Source organism: Sapajus apella, unplaced genomic scaffold, assembly GCF_009761245.1.
Source record: "Sapajus apella isolate SASKATOON/1434 unplaced genomic scaffold, GSC_monkey_1.0 scaffold6, whole genome shotgun sequence".
In the NCBI taxonomy this organism is placed as follows: Eukaryota; Metazoa; Chordata; class Mammalia; order Primates; family Cebidae; genus Sapajus; species Sapajus apella.
In genome coordinates this window covers 40,477,067-40,494,125 of record NW_022436946.1, presented here as the reverse complement: position 1 = coordinate 40,494,125, position 17,059 = coordinate 40,477,067, and the positions used below count along the sequence as shown (strand labels likewise).

Here is a 17,059-nt window from a genome sequence, read left to right as displayed (position 1 = left end):
TTTCTTTTCTTTTCCTTTTTTTTTTTTTTTTTTTGAGACAGGGTCTTACTCTGTCGCCAGGCTGGAGTGCAGTGGTGCCATCTCAGCTCACTGCAACCTCCGCCTCCCAGGTTCAAGTGATTCTCCTGCCTCAGCCTCCTGAGTACCCGGGACTACAGCTGCGGGCCACTATGCCCAGCTAATTTTTGTATTTTTACTAGGGACGGGGTTTCACCATGTTGGCCAGGATGGTCTCAATCTCATGACCTCGTAATCTGCCCACCACGGCCTCCCAAAGTGCTGGGATTACAGGCTGAGCCACTGCACCTGGCCTCTTTTTTTTTTTTTTAACATGGAATCAGCCCCTTTCCAGGGTGGTGTGTCCCTTTCTCCACAGTAGTGTTGACCTGCCATCAAGTTGTATTCTATAGGGTGAACTAGGCACAGGGCGGGTCCTGATTCTGTTCTTTCTTTGTTTCAGAGCATCTGCTTAGGAATTTTGAATTATTTCAGATCTGTTGAGCGAACCTTGATAACAGTTTGGGTCTTACCTTGGTTTCAGGGAACCTGGTCCCCACCATGGAAGATAGTTCCTGGGTAAATATGGCAAAAGGAGGTCTGGGCACATCACAGGGCCTGGGCGCTCACCACTACGTCCATGAGACGCCTGCTGAGCACAAGGTGAGGTGTTGTGCTGAGGTTTTCTCTTCCTTGATTACCCTGCCTCCCAAAACCACCCTCTAGATAAGACCTGGAATGAGTTAACATGACGGAGTAACAGATGGGGGCTTCTTAGGGAAGAGGCTTTTTAATCCCAAGAAAATACAAGGTCTGCTTAAGAGCAAGTCACAGGTGGAGAGTGTGGCTAAAGCAGCCCTGGAGGCCACACTGGGAAGGAAGAACTAGAGTTTGAGAGGCCTTTCTGTTACTCTGGCCGGAGAACTTGACATCCTTACAGAGAAGCTCTTAGAAAACCCTTCTTGACATTGCTATATGTATCTTGTTTGCCTCTTTTCCGTTTTCCAAGACTCAAAAGAAAAAAAAAAAAAAGACTTGAAACAGAGGTAGAAAAAAATTTCAAAGAGCTGAATAATAAAAAAAATTTTATCCCTCTAAAAACCTGCTTGCCCCTTAGTACTTTTGGTGTTTCTAGAACATATTTTTCTATGAAGTCTATAAAATGTCATTCCTGGCCTGGCGTGGTGGCTCACGCCTATAATCCCAGCACTTTGGGAGGCTGAGATGGGAGGATCACAAGGTCAGGAGTTCGAGACCAGCCTGGCCAACATGGTGAAACCCCGTCTCTACTAAAAATACAAAAATTAGCCTGGCGAGGTGGTGGCACATGCCTGTAGTCTCAGCAACTCCAAAGGCTGAGGCAGGAGAATTGCTTGAATCCAGAAGGTAAAGGTTGCAGTGAGCCGAGATTGTGCCACTGCACTCCAGCCTGGGCAACAGAGCAAGACTCTGTCTCAAAATATATAAATAAAAATAAAAAGTTCAGTCCTACCTAACAAAATGCCAATAATCAAAATTCACATTAACCCCCTTTCTTTGGGAATAAAGTTGAGAATGCTTACATTTTATTGGACTATTGTAGATACTCTTGTAATATTTTACTCTCAATCTCTAGAGAGTTTATTCCTGAAGATAGAGTTTAATATGAATTTTATCTTCTTAAAAATCCTAGATTGACAAAATCAATTTAGCTACCAAACAAGTGATATTCTAACTAGTGTGACCTCTGACTTATGCTTGTTGTGTAAGAGTGAAATCTTACTGTTAATTGTTGTTCTATGCACACAGTCTAAAACAGCACTGACCAGCAGAAATATAATGCAAGCCGCATACATGATTTACAATTTTCTAGTAGCTACATTTTAAAAAGCATAAAGAAACACAAAATTTTAAATAACATAATTGTTTGTAATTAATATAAATGTCTGTAAGGTATCATTTCTACATATAATCAATATTAATACATCATTAAGCAATTGTACATTTTTTGTACTGTCTTTAAGATCTGGTATATATTTTATATAGAGACAGCACATTTTAATTCAGACAAGCCACATTTCAAAGGCTTAACAGCCACATGTGGCAAGAGGCCACGTGTAGTGAACAGTTCAGCTCCAGATATTGGGAAATATTTTCTTATTTTCCCAACTCAGTCACTTAGAGTCTTACCTTCACTCAATCTGCAGGACACACACAGACTTCCTCTTATCTTCCTTTACCCCTCTGCCCGCCTCCCTGGGTCCTAGCTCATCAAGCCCAATTATTTTGGCCCTCAGTAGAGCTAGAGAGGAGAGTTAAGACACTTGGAATACAAACATGCTATAAAACAAATCCATCTTTCTTTTACTAATATTGATCCAACCACAGCTGTGGCATGTTATTATGCTAATGGATATTTTTAAAAATGTTCTTACCAAAGAGCCCTCTCTCAGTCTCTCTGTTTGGGTTTGGGTAGGAAAGAGAAACAAAGGAGGAGAGGATAGGCAAATACTGCCCTGCTGTATTCATTGTAGGAGGAACTTCTTGGGGTAATACATTTATTATTATTATTTATTTATTTTGAGATAGAGTCTCATTCTGTCACCCAGGCTGGAGTGCAGTGGCACGATCTCGGCTCATTGCAACCTCTGCCTCCTGGGTTCAAGTGATTCTCCTGCCTCAGCCTCCTGAGTAGCTGAGATTACAGTTGTGCGCCACAACACCCAACTAATTTTTGTATTTTTAGTGGAGGCAGGATTTCATCAGGCTTGTCTCAAACTCCCAGCCTCAGGTGATCCACCTGCCTGGGCCTCCCAAAGTGCTGGGATTACAGGCATGAGCCGCCACACCCAGCCTTAATGCAATATTTCTTTCCTATGCTTTCATAACTGATAAGAATAACAGTGCCTATTTTTGTTCTTAAAAGTTGTTAGCTGCTATTATTTTAGTGTGAGACACTCAAGGAAGTGATCTTCTGTCTGTCTTTAATAGGACCATGTGGTTTAGCTACACCCCGTGGGTGTGGCCTTGTCAGTGTTTACACCAGGATATCCAGCTCTGGACTGTGTGATTCATCCCATGGAGGGCACGGGAGGCACAGATGTTACTCTGTTGGGTTGAACTCACCTGGCTCAGGGCTGAGGCTGCTGGGAACAAACCTCTGGGCTTACCAGATCTCAGGAAAGCTCCTAAAATGGAGACCCCTTTCGTGGGCCCAATGAGTTTGATCCCATGATCAAAGTCTTGGACTGGTAATCAAAGAATGTTTATTCAACAACAGTGCCAGAAAAAAAAAAGGCATCTACCATCTGTCTTGGCCACTTTGTCACTCTGTGAGCCTACTTAAAGGCATGTGGCAGCGTAGAAAGAGCCCCAGAATGAGAGGCAGCAGCCTTTACCTGGCTGTTGATCTTGAGTGTGTCTTCTCAGGTGTGGAGGCCGGATACCCTGTGGCATGTTCAGGATCTGCCAGGACTTGACATGCTGGTAGCAGAGGCCTTTGTGAGGAAGTGGTAGGAGACGAGGCGGCAGAAAAGTGGGCCCGATCGTGAAGGGTTAGACTCTCCTTAGGAAGGGAAACTAATTCCAGGGTTGGTGGAGGAACAGAGAATTTTTTGTTTCTTGAGACAGAGTCAAAGTACTGGACTTATAGGCATGAGACATCGTGCCCAGCCCATTCTTTTAAATGGGAGAATGGCTCGCTACACTGGCTTGTAAATTTCCAGAGGATCTTTGCCCATATGTAATCACATTTATTCCCTTGCTTGAAGTCCTTTGTGAATTTCCTGTTTGTCACAAGAAAAAGTCCAGGCTCCCTGGTGAAGCTAACAATGTTGGGCACAATCTGGCTGCTGCTAACCTCTCAGACCTCATTTCTCTCCACTGTCCCTATACGTCTATCCTAAGGGAGCTGGGCCTAGACCTCCCCTGAATGGGCAGAGCTACCCATAACTCTGGGCTCCCCTGTCCCTCAACTCCTCTTTCCTTGGTAAATGTGTACTCTTATCCAGAGTCTGCTCAAATATCACCTCTCTGGGAAGGCTCCCTTGACATCTCCATGCAGACCTAAGTGCTCCTCGCCACGACTTGTCTACTTCCCCTACAGCTCTGAGCACATTGCTGTGCTTGACTGTTGGCCTGTTTGTTCCCACAGGCTGTGAGCCTATTGCTCATTCATTCATTCACTCATTCTACAAACATTCTGACCAGGAAACATAACTAGGCACTGTTCCAAGCACTGGGGATTCAGCAATGAATAAAATGAGCACAAATTCTGCCATCATGAGACTTTTTTCATGAAGAAATACAGACGTTAAATAAATAACATATATAGAATGTTCAATGATTTGACATCAGAGCTTCCACAGACTTCCAGAACATATCTGGTTGTATTTGAAAGGTACAGCTGGCGTGATTTCCAGATAAAGAAGTCAAGTTCGATTCCAAAGCTTTGGCCCAATCATTTGGAAGTTTAGAGTTGCCATCAACTGAGATTTGGTTGAAGCAGATTTGTTGGGAAGATCTGGATCTCAGTACAGGACATGAAAAGTTTGAGATGCTTAACGATGTTCAGGTGGCAAAAGGTGGTAGAGAGTTGGATATATATCTTTCACATTGTAGGTATCAAATGTTCATTTGATACAAGAAAATCTCTGCTTATAACAGAATGGTTGTGAGGTTACAAAAAGACCATGCACATGAAAGTGCTTTGCAAAGTATATCATGCTGTTCAAACACAGAACTGTGATAAGAATAATATACTCTACAGACTAGAAAGCAGAGCAGAAAACATGATTTTCTTTTTAAAAGATTGTAGCCAATAGGTTGAGCCATTTACCTAACACATCTTGGTGGGATTCTTAGGCTAAATTATTATTATCCAAAATTAATGCAAGATGATTTAGAAAAAGGAAAACTAGAAAAAGAAGTATTGTCTATATTGCCGAAAGGCCTAAAATTCACATTAACAAGTGATGGCAGAAGCCACTATCGTGAAAGGAATGATAGGCCACCAATTTTTCTATAGTTACTATATTCGGCAAAAGTCATCTTGGCATCAGTTAATTTTCAAACTAAAAACATATGAGTCATTGCAAAGGTCATATTATTTCTTACCCCAACAGATAATTATTGCCTTCTTCCTTCTGCCACTCCTCCAAACATAATATTGAAGGATCAACCCTCTAGACCACAAAACCATTAGAGGGAGGGTCTTCCACATGACTGTGGAAAAAATGAAAATAAACAGGAAATAAAGAAACATTATAGTTACTGAGCCATAACCCTGCATGAAGCAATTTGGTCATCTGGTCTTTAAAGTGCATCCCCTGTGGAATAAGTATGTATTTCAGAGACACGGGACTAAGGGAGGGAGACAGCAAATTATGGCAGAAAGAGAAAGAATATGTATGCCTTTGTAAAGGGTTTGGATGATGGGATGTGCATGGGAAAGTGGAAAAATGACCATTTAAATAGATGATGGCATTAGAGTTGGCATCTTGACAATACTGTTGCTTTTCATCAGCTCAGAACTTAATCCAGTTGCCATTGCCTGAAAGTCTTATAAAATTCTGCTGTACAAGAACTTTGGGAAAGGTCTTTTCCAGTACAGTGAATAAGGTATAACACGTTAAGCTGTTTCTTTTTCCTCAAAGGCAAGCTCATTTTACATAACAAGAGACAGGAGCTAAATGCTAATAGAAACCAACATGGTAATTTATATATCTTAGCTGTTTGATTTTTTTATGGAACATGTCATTTTCTCAGCATCTTTTCTATTTTCCACTGGTACTAATCATTTTGTAAGAAATCGTAATTTCAGGTCGGGCGCAGTGGCTCTTGCCTGTAATCCCAGCACTTTGAGAGGCTGAGGCAGGTGGACCGCTTGAGGTCAGGAGTTCAAACCCAGCCTGACTAACATGGTGAAACCCTGTCTGTACCAAAACTACAAAAAATTAGCCAGGCACCATAGTGCATGCCTGTAATCCTAGTTATTCAGGAGGCTGAGGCAGAATAGCTTGAACTCAGTAGGTGGAGGTTGCAGTGAGCCAAGATTGTACCTCTGCACTCCAGCCTGGGTGACAGTGAGACTCCATCTCAAAAAAAAAAAAAAAAAAAAAAGAAAAGAAAAGATAATTTCATTTTTGGAATTCTAGTCAAAGGAAGCTACTAATTATTAGAAAGTTTTATGCTTAAAGCAGAGCAAAAAGCAAAGCAAAACAAAAGACACTGCTAGAGGAATGATGAGCTCTGAAGTATCCTTTTGACGAAATATTATGAACCATAGCTATTGTTTAGAAATGCTCACATTTACTTGTTAGAAGGTGTCTACGTTTCTGCTTGAATGGTTAAGAAACAGCACATAAAAAATAATTATACAACCATAGAAGTGAAGGGACCCAAAGAGCGACCCCATCCACCTTTCCGATATTGGCAGTTAACAATCTAAGCAGATGATAATCTGCCCTGTTTGTTAAGGTTCCAAAAGTGTTCCTATAGTTGTACTATAGGCAATGCCACACTCACAAAGCAGTTGATAGGTCTTCAGAGAGCCAGGATATGACTGCTTAAAATTTATAGATAAAAGGATTCTATACAACTAATTACTTAGCATAGTTTTTAAAAGAGTTAATAGATGTAAGATGAAAGACTGGGAACCAGTGGTTCCACAGTTTAAATGACTCATGAATAACAACTAAGAAAATCAGATTATTTTTTTAAAACATAAAAATATACTATCTCTCTCTATATATTTGAAAACAGAAAATAGGCCAGGCCTGGTGGTTCACAATGTAATCCCAGATCTTTGGGAGGCTGAGGCAGGAGGATCGCCTGAGGTCAGGAGTTCAAGACCATTCTGGCCAACATGGTGAAACCCCATCTCTACTAAAAATACAAAAATTAGCTGGGTGCAGTGGCACACGCCTGTACCTAGCTACTACTCAGGAGGCTGAGGCAGGAGAATTGCTTGAACCCAGGAGATGGAGGTTGCAGTGAGCCAAGATCATGCCACTGCACTCCAGCCTGGGTGACAGAGTGAGACTCATCTCAAAAACAAACAAAAACCGGAAAATAACAAGTGTTGGTGAGGATGTGGAAAAATTGGAACCCTTGTTCACTGTTGGTAGAAATGCTAAATGGTGTAACTGCTATGAAAAACAGTATGCAGATTCCTCAAAACATTTAAAATAGAATTTCTATATTATCCAGAAGTTTTACTTCTGGATATATACTCAAAAGAATTGAAAGCAGGGGTTCAAAAAGATATTTGTACACCTATGTTCATAGCGGCATTATCCATAATAGCCAAAATGTGGAAGCAACTCAAGTGTCTATCAACAGACGAAACAAAATGTGATAGTTCCGTAGTTATTATGGAATATAATTCCTCCTGAACCGGGAAGGAAATTCTGACACATGCTATAAAATGTATGAATCTCGATGGGATTGTGCTAAGTAAAATATGCCAGCCACAAAAGGACATTGTGTAAGACACCTAGCATAGTCAAATTCATAGAGACAGAAAGTAGAATGGTGGTTGCCAGGGGCTCGAAGGATGGGAAAATGGGGAATTATTGTCTGGTGGGCACACAGTTTCAGTTTCGCAAGATGAAAATAATTCTGGAGATGAATGGTGATGGTTGCACAACAACATGAATGTACTTAATGTCACTAAATTATACATTAAAAAGGAAGATGATAGATTTTATGTTATACGTATTTTACAATAATAAGAATAGACATACAGATAGATAGATAGATAGATAGGTAGATAGATAGATAGATAGATGGAAAGAGAGAAAGAGAGAAATAGATATCTAGGCCAGTGTTTTTTAACCACTTTTTCATTATGGCTTCTCATACAAATACCCTTTTTTGACTTTTCTTTTTCCTAATCTCCCCAGATTAACGCCAGAGATATGCCATAGATTTGCTTATGTGCAGTGTGTGTATCCGTGCTTTATATATTAAAAAAATGAGATGTTTTTTGCCCTCCAAAAACCACTTTCCATTCTGAACATTCTCCCCCTCGTATAGAATGTACATATTAGGCTATGGTGACATGAAATCAGAATCTATGAAGACAAAACACAGGATTTTTGACAGGCATATATTAAAAGCACAAGTAGAGATTACACATCATAGACTCAAAGAGACCTATATGCACAAATATAAAAATCATTCATACATTCTTTTACTTAACAGATATTTTCTAAGCACCTACTATGGGTTAGGCCCTGTGCTAAGCAATGAGAATAAAATGATGAACATAAACAGCCATGTTCCTTAACCTTATAGTACTTTGTAATCCAGTGGGTGAGACAAATATTGGTCAAAAAAAATCACAAAAATGGATGTAAAACAGGGATATCAAGTTCCTCAAAAGAGGGAATGAGAGATCCTTAGTACTATGGGGAAGCTGGGGCAGGAGGGTTTCTAAGGAAGTGATGATTGAGCTGAGGTTGGAAAATGAAAAGGATTTAATTAGGTAAAAAGGAGAGGGAGACCATTCCATAGAGTGGGGACAGCCTGTGCAAAGGACCTGTGGCCAGAGGGAGCATGGCACCCATAAGAAACCAAAAGAAGACAGGACTGGTTGGGGCACAGAGACGAGGTGGAAGGTGATGCACAATGGAACTTAGCTCCAAGTTTCTCAGCCTTGGCACTAATTGATAATTTGGGGCCTGATAATTCCTGTCCATTACAGGTTATTTAGCAGTATCCCTGGCCTCTACCCAGATGCCAGCAGTACCTCTTCCTAAGTCGTGACAACCAGAAGTACCTCCAGACTTGGCCAAATGTCCTCTGGGGGCAAAATCACTGTCAGCTGAGAAACACTGGACTAGAGAGATGGGCCAGATTGTTTGGCCCTGTTAAGGAGTTTTGCTTTATTCTGTGGCCAATGGGAAGCCTCTTAGGGACATAAAAGTGGGCAGGGGGAATGACACAATCAGAACTGTATTTGTAAAAGATCCCCAGCCAGCAGTGAGTAAAATGGAGAGGAGGGAAAGCCCAGGCCAGAGGAGTCATGCATAGACCATTTAAGAGGCTAGGTCAGTTTAAAAGGTCCTAGACTAGTCCTCATGAAATATAATAGCTTGGACTAGGGTAGTGGGTAGTGGAGATGGGAAGAAGTGAAACAGGATAGTTCCTTGATTTCCCCTCGTAGGATGTGTGACAGGGATGAGGCTTGCCTGTTCAATGGCCCTGCAGCTCAAACCCCTAGGAGGCGCATGCAGGTGCAGAGGCCAGAGCAAGTGCTTTGGGCTCTCAGCCCCACCGTAGTGTTTAGGGGTGGGTGCCTGCAACCCCAGTCTTACAAATCCCTTTCAGCTTTGCTGTCTGCTTGAATGCTAATCAGCTCAATAGACCCTCTACCTTATCACAAGGGCAGAGGGCCAGTGTGACAGCTTTCTGTATTCCAAGCTCTTGCCCAGTGTCCCGAAGAATCAGATCACATGCCGGCGGAAGGCTGAGTGCAAGGTTTTACTGAGTGGTGAAGGTGGCTCTCAGTGAGATGGATGGGGAGCCAGAAGATGAAGAGGCAGAGCAGATAATCTTCCTGGAGTTCAGCCATTCTTGCAGAACTCCTCTGGACGTTCAGATGCCTCTTCCCTCCTTCTCTGCCATGCTGCCCTGCTGCTCTCTGCTGCTCTCCACTGCTCTTTGCCTCTCTCTGCTGCTCTGTTTCTCTGCTCCTCTCAATGTTCAGTCTCTTGTGTGTGTGTCCGATAAGGTCATGGGTTTATATGGGCACAGGATGGGGGAGTGTGGTGGGCCAAAGTGGTCTTGGAAAATAAAACACTCAGGCACAAAAATGGGAGTACCTGTTCTCACTTAGGTCCGAGGGCACAGACACACGGGTGGAGCCCTCACCAGGAACCCCGCCCTTCTCTACCCAGCACTTCCCTGTCCCACCTCCCATATCAGAAGTGGATGGATTTGAGAGACAGGAAGTAAAACTAACAGGACTTGGTAATAGATTGGACATGTAAGGTGAGGCAGAAAGAGACGTCGTGCTAAGCAAGTGGATGGGTGGTGATGCTATTTAGTAAAAGGGGCTGGAGATAGCCTCGGTTTGTGGGGGAAGACTTAATGATTCTATCATTGTTAAAATTGAGGGGGCTTTGAGATGCCCAGGAGCAGTTGCCAAATAGATAATTGGATGTGTGGTCCAGAGCTCTAGGGGGTCTGGACTGGAGGCATAAACTGGGGAGCAAATGGTCTAAAGGTTGTAATCTCAGCTGTGGAAGTATCTGCCACCTCCCAGGGAAGGAACAGAGGAGGAAAAGAGGAAGTCATAGGAGGCGGCTTGAGAGTGGCCATCATTTAATGACTTGGTAGAGAAAAATAAACACACTTCACAGTGTCAGTCCCAGATGCCCAGAGAAGAGAGCGAGTCAAGAATCAGGAAGCACTAAATTGTGTTAGATGCTCCTGAGAGATTACATAAGATGACGAAAGAAAGTTTGTTGGATGTAGAGCAATGGTCATTGTTGGTCTTAGCGAGGGTGGTTTGGGTGGCTTGGTGGGGCCAAAGTCCAGATGGGAATGGGTTGAAGAGTGAAAGGTGAAGAAATGGAGATGGAGAGTATAGATAACATCGTAGGAGACTGGACAGTGAAGCGAGGCGAGCCACACAGTGGAACCTGGGGAAGGGTGTGAGGAAGTTTCACAATGAGAGGGACGTGTGCACGTTCCAGTGTCAGAAGTCCAGCGGAGAGGAGTGGGATATCCACGAAGGAGCAGGGCTGCTGCTGAGGTGGGAGGCAGTGGCCCTAGAGAAGGGGGCAACACTGTCTTCCACCTTGCGGAGGAAGGAGGAGGGAAGAGGTGTGAGCCCGGTGGGCGGCGAGGGGTGGCGGTGGGGAGTGGGGCATGGAGAAGCTCCTGCTGGGAGTAAGAAGAGACCACACCTGGGAGGGAGTTCTGAGGCTTGAGGAGAGTGGAGAAGTTTGAAATTGTGGTAATTATTATTAAAATAATGATTCTCAGGGAATCTGAGTGGACACTCAGTTTTCTAAGAAAAATAACATTATGATTGAAATACTCCTTACTTGTATTAGATTCCTCGGATTGTCAAAACAAAGTGCCACAAACTGGGTGGCTCACAACGACAGAAATTTATTCATTCCCTCATAATCTGGAGCCACAAGTCCAAAATGCTGTAAAGGAGATCCTTCCCCGCGTCTTCCAGCTTCTGGTAGCTGCTGATGGCCCTTGGCATTCCTTGACTCACCCTCTAATCTCTACCTCCATCTTCACATGGCCTTCTCCCCTACGTGTCTGTCTCCACATTTTGTAAGGATCCCAGTCATTGAATTAGGGCCCACCATATTCCAGCATGACCTCATCTTAACTTGACTACATCTGCAAAGAGCCTATTCCCAAATTAGTTCTCATTCACAGGTTCCAGGTAGACATGAATTTTGGGGAGCACTGTTCAACTTAGTACATTACTAAGCCATGAAACTGTACTAATGTATTTTAGAAGTACTTATAGAATTAAAACAAAAATATTTTTAACTAACGTTGAAGGATTCCAAGTGCCTCACACTCACAGAGTCACATACTCCCGGCAGCTAATGTAGTCTCTAGCGTCTCCACGTTACCGATGAGGAAGCGGAGGCTGGGAAAAGCTGAATGACCTGCCCAGGATGAGATCCTGGCAGAACCAGCACCTGAGCCCGGACATTCTGACTTCAGAGACCACGCTAGGCTCTACGCCTGCCTTTCTCCAGTGGCTACTGGATTTGTCAGATAACAAACTCATCAGCTAGTTATCTGCCTCAGGAACTACCTCTTCCTGCCAACATTCTTTGTTAATATATGTTTTCTGCATACAGCTTTTTATGCTTTTTATACATTCAGAATATTTACAGCTTCATACACGCAGCCCACTGTGTGGGAACAGAAGCCTGCTGCTTGTCCATGTGGGATGGCAAAATATAGCTCTCCCTTTTCCAGTAACATCTGGGCATGGCTTTCTTTCCCCAGGTCCACAGCATCCAATTCATGGAGTTCTTGGAAGTGGAGAACCAGGGTGACTCCTACAGCATGAAAGCCAGCTGTATCCACACCCAGGACCAGCAAGGGGTGCATGTCACGTATGAGGAAGCCCTGAGCGATCTGAAGGAACTAGAGGCGGTGTTCCTGCTTGTGGCCAGCCATTACACTGAGAAAGAAAAATGTGAGAAGCCAGATTAAAAAAAAAAAAATCAACTGCCCAAATAAACAAAAAACACTAAGGGCTCCTTTTTAATGTTCTCCACTCCAAATATAAACACATATCCAATAGTATGTGAAAATTCAATAAGCACACACACCCCCACCTCTAAAATGCATTCAGTTTAGAAGAGATACAGTTCTGTTTCCAGCTCAAGCCCCACTTCTGATAGAGGTGGTGACTACTCTTTCAGGGCTGGGTTGTAATTCTTGCTGTGGGTCAGACTCTGCTTGTTGACCAGGGGCATTTCTTTTCTTTTCTTTTCTTTCTTTGTTTGTTTTTTTTTTTTTTTTTTGCAGCAGGAAGTTTTATACTGATGAATTTGATGATACACAGTTCTAGAGTAGGGCCTTAGTCACTGGGCCACAGGAGGCAGCTGGAGCGGGGCTGAGAGAGATGACACACTCCAAGGCTCATGTCACACTGATATGTGAGCCAGGAATGACCACCCGTGTACTCCTAAAGTTCAACCCACCCAGAAGTTCAGCCAAGAATCGTGCTTTTAATTCTTCACGTTTGGCCACTAAAGATCAAATCCACCATGATGACAGGATTTCAGTACAATAGGCTCTTTCCAGTCATGACAGACAGAGATGTCCAGGTTCTTAATAAAAAACAAAAGTTCCTTTGACTTCTCTTGCAAGGACTGAAGAGATAAATGTGTTCTTTGTGATCTGTTGAAATGTTTATGTAGACTTTAAAAAAACAACTAACAGTCCATTCTGTGCTCTGTTTCCCTGGCAGGTTTCTCATGATCTGCCCTTTGATAGCTAGAGGGGTTGTGTGTCAGGGAACAAGGAATTAGGGCACTTTAAGCAATAAGAATCCTAGTGCAACACTCAGAAGTAGATCGTTGGCCTGAGGGGGCTGGAAAGGTGGGTTGGATAGAGGAGGAGGGTGTCACCTTCTGGGAAAGCCTAGGGGAGACAGGGGCATCAGGGAGCAGGGCAGGCCCAGTTCCTCCCTTGCTCTCCTGAGGTACAAGGGACAGCACGGCCCCTGCATTTTCACCTCTCAGGGCTGAAGGCCCGACCTCTGACCCTTCACCCACTCTGGTGACCTGCACTCTAAGTTGGGTGGTCTCTGACTAAAACAGGCTTAAGCCAAGAATTGGGATTCGACTCCCAGGGGCATTTCTGCAGCACCCACTGTGTTCAGGACCCCAAGAGAAGGAAAGTAAGCAAGTGAAACAAATGACTTTTCTTTCTTAGCGTGGACCTTGAGGAAACTGCATTTAGCAGCAGAGACAGCCCTGGGTTCCTATTAGGAAACCACCAAGATGCAAGAACATCTGGCTAGGAAAATACAGACAAGCCCTAGAGGAAGGAATCGTCACTCAGGGTAATCAAATAACCCATAACCTGTATTTTCTCTTCCTTTTGGCATCACTCAAATTGATCCAATTTTAGAAATGGATGAGGTAAGAATATTCTTTTGGGATACTATGACAGCATTGGAATTACATTTGCAAAGAGCTTAGAATTTCTAGACACATTGCAATACCTAAAGGGAAACTTAATGAGGGTTTGTGCTATTTTGTAATATGTGTAGACTGTAATTAAAGAAAGTTCACACTGATACTGTTACAAAATGCTGCTCAAAGAAAGTTTGACAACTAACTTTTCAGATCCCAGACAGAATTAATTTAATGTAGGATTGAGCTCTTTGTCCTATCTTTGCCATTGGTATCTGAATTACAGGACACAATGATGGCATCCAACATTGCAGGATATTTACTTTCAGCTCTTAGCTCTTATTTTTACTGGTTATCCTACATACTAATGCATCATTTTGTCCATATTAATTTATAATACCATGCAAGTATTTCTAGCTGCTTAGAATTTAATTGGATTGAGATACTTAGTCAGTAGTCATCTAACCACATGGGCATCTTTCAGTTTAACTGGTAAATATGTAGTCATCTATTGTGAAATGATTTCCCAACTGTTGCTAGGGAAGTTCCTGATCATCTTTCTCTTGCTTAGTACCCATCATATATGTGATAGTTATTTAACTGAAATTTCAGCACATGAAAATATCTTATCTTTGAATATTAATTCTGAAATAGAAAACTTAAAAATTTGAAGCAATAATAAAGTAAAAAAAAAAATTTAAGCTGAATAATGAAAATTACCTTCATTGATTTAAGTTAGTAATTAACATACTTAAGGAATATCTTGGAAAGGTCTCAGAAAATTTTTGACTTGGTTAACAGTGATGGAAATAGCAAGTCAAACTGAGTTGTTGTTAAGCCACCAGGGATTTGTTTTTAGAGGAGGAGAAATGCATGCTTTGCCTTTAAATTGTGAGTTTGAAGACACTTTAGCATAGATTACTTGTTAACTAAATTTTGATTCTATTTCTAAGATTAGTCTTTAAAACTAAATTTTAAAAATAATAACAAAAACTCCTATTGACTTAGAAGTTAACAAGTATGAACTCAGTGTTCGTCCCAGGGACTGGTTCAGTATTTCTATTTCTGAGATGAGCTGATAATCTAAGGGGCACATTTCTAATTGGAACAGGTTCCTTGGGAGTCCCATTTCTAAATGCTCTCACCCTCTTTCCTACCAGGTCACAAAGTGGGCACCCAGCCAAAGAGTGGTCAGGACTGGGCATGGGCCCATGCACGTGTGAACGGGTTTGCTGTGCTATATGACATGTGGACTCTGGAAGCAGCTCGTCTGGAAAACAAATGCCAGGTATTTTTGCCTAAGGGACAAAACATCTGCTAAAAAATCATTCTTATAAAATCCAGTCTTTTTTCTTTTCTTTTCTTTGTAAAACTCAGTTGGACTTTTAGAAAAATTCTCAATCAAGAGAATAATTATTTTATTTAAATAATTTCAGCTAATTATAAGGATGTAAAAAATTTTATTTTCTTTACTGAGGTTCTTCATCACAAAAAACAAAATGTGAAAGATTTTTTTTATCTTACAAGTATCATTTGTTAGAGGGCTGTATAATTCCTTCTTATAACATGTATGCTTTTAGTGAGAATGGATGCTGATTTCATTCATGCTCATCGTGCTGTCACAGGGACAGTGCTCAGTTTGCTAATCACAGGCAAACTGACCTGATCATGGCCTTTAGAAGTGTACGCCGCATGTGGGTAGGTGAAAGCAATTGGACAGAGTGCTGAGTGTGATGTTACGAGGGTGAGTTTAAAGCAATGAAACAGCAAATTACTAAATCATCACTGTATAATGAATGGTTCATATCCCAAGAAACAATGAAACACTGCAGGGTTACTGCTCTTCATTTGTGCCCTTAGCATGGATTATCAGCCCTTCTAATAATCACCGATTGTTAGGCGTTTACTTACCAAACATTAAGTATTTACTCTGCCAGGGACTATGTTCCAGCCATTCAGGGACATATAGATAGCTAAGTGAAAATTATCTGTATCTTTAAGGAATTTATCATCTATAAAATTGATTCAATCTCCAAGCAAAAATTATAACCTGGTTACTAACAGCTTATAATTGAGTACATTCATGAGTAATGGGGACTCTGCAGAGAGAGAGAGAGAGATTTGTCCTGGGGGAGGGGGAGCACTGTTGGGGTGCAAGAAATGCTAGAAAGTCTTTCCAACAGAATAGATATTTAAACTTGATACCAAAAAATGAGTAAGATATTGTGTGGGCCGGGCACGGTGGCTCATGCCTATAATCCCAGCACTTTGGGAGGCTGAGGTGGATAGATCATGGGGTCAGAAGTTCGAGACCAATCTGGCCAACTTAGTGAAACCCAGTTTCTACAAAAAATACAACAAATTAGCTGGGTGTGGTGGTGTGTGCCTGTAATCCTAGCTACTCAGGAGGCTGAGGCAGGAGAATTGCATGAACCTGGGAGGTGGAGGTTGCAGTAAGCCAAGACTGCACCATTGCACTCCAGCCTGGGAAACAGTGTGAGACTCTGTCTCAAAAGAAAAAAAAAAAAAAAAAAAAAAAAAGATGTTGTCTGGCAGGGAAGAAAAGATTCTTAGGCAGACGAAACAGCATTAGAATGTCAGGGGAAGGGAATGGGAAGGACTATCTTGGAGGATTTTATTTTGAGAAATAAAATCTGACCTTCTTGGAGGATGGTAGGAAGACTGCTGTGGCTGGGGATGTAAAGGCATGACGGGTGGCAACGAGCCACACATGTGTTTTGGGTGCAGCCTGTAAAGGACCTGCTAATCATACTATTTTAGAGTTTAACTTACAAAGAAAGTCATTGGTGAATGTCTATAGAGAGAAATATGATCATGGCTGTTTTTAACAGCGATCTTGGTGTAAGTGAAAGAATGGATTGGAATAGAGAACTCCTGAGAAAAAAAAGTGCAGTTATTGCAACAGGGACCTGAAAAGTTAGGAGGGGACATCCAGTGGCAGTAGAAGAATAGAAAGGCAGAGAGGCGGCGAGACTAGGAAGGAGGAACAGACCTGAGAATGCTTTGCTGAAGTGGAAATGGCAGGATTTGAAGACTGGATCTGGAAGTTGGAGTGAGAGAGTAAAGGTGGAATTAAAACAACTTCCTGAGGGTTAGGGAGGAGGCCATTAACTGAAACTGAATGCAGGAGGAGGAAGAGCGTCTTCGCAGGGGAAAATAACATAGGCCCTAGGACAAGGCATTTGAGGGGGTTTGCTGAAACTCAGGTGTGAATGTTTTGTGGGGAGCTATAGATTTGAAGCTCAGGAACAGTTAAGAGCTGAGGTATGAATGTGGAGGTTGAACCACAATGATGAATCAAAACAACCGGGAAAAGACAGAGATGTCTGAAATGCAGCCCTAAGTAACACACCTAATGTTCACAGATTTTTTTTTTTTTTTTTAGATAGATTCTCACTCTGTCATTTAGGCTGGAGTGCAGT

The 17,059-nt window shown here is 42.2% G+C and overlaps 1 pseudogene; it reads left to right on the top strand.

Annotated features, from left to right (window-relative positions):
• The window catches only part of LOC116549100, a 38,028-nt pseudogene that overhangs the window by 1,450 nt on the left and 19,519 nt on the right, over positions 1-17,059 (top strand).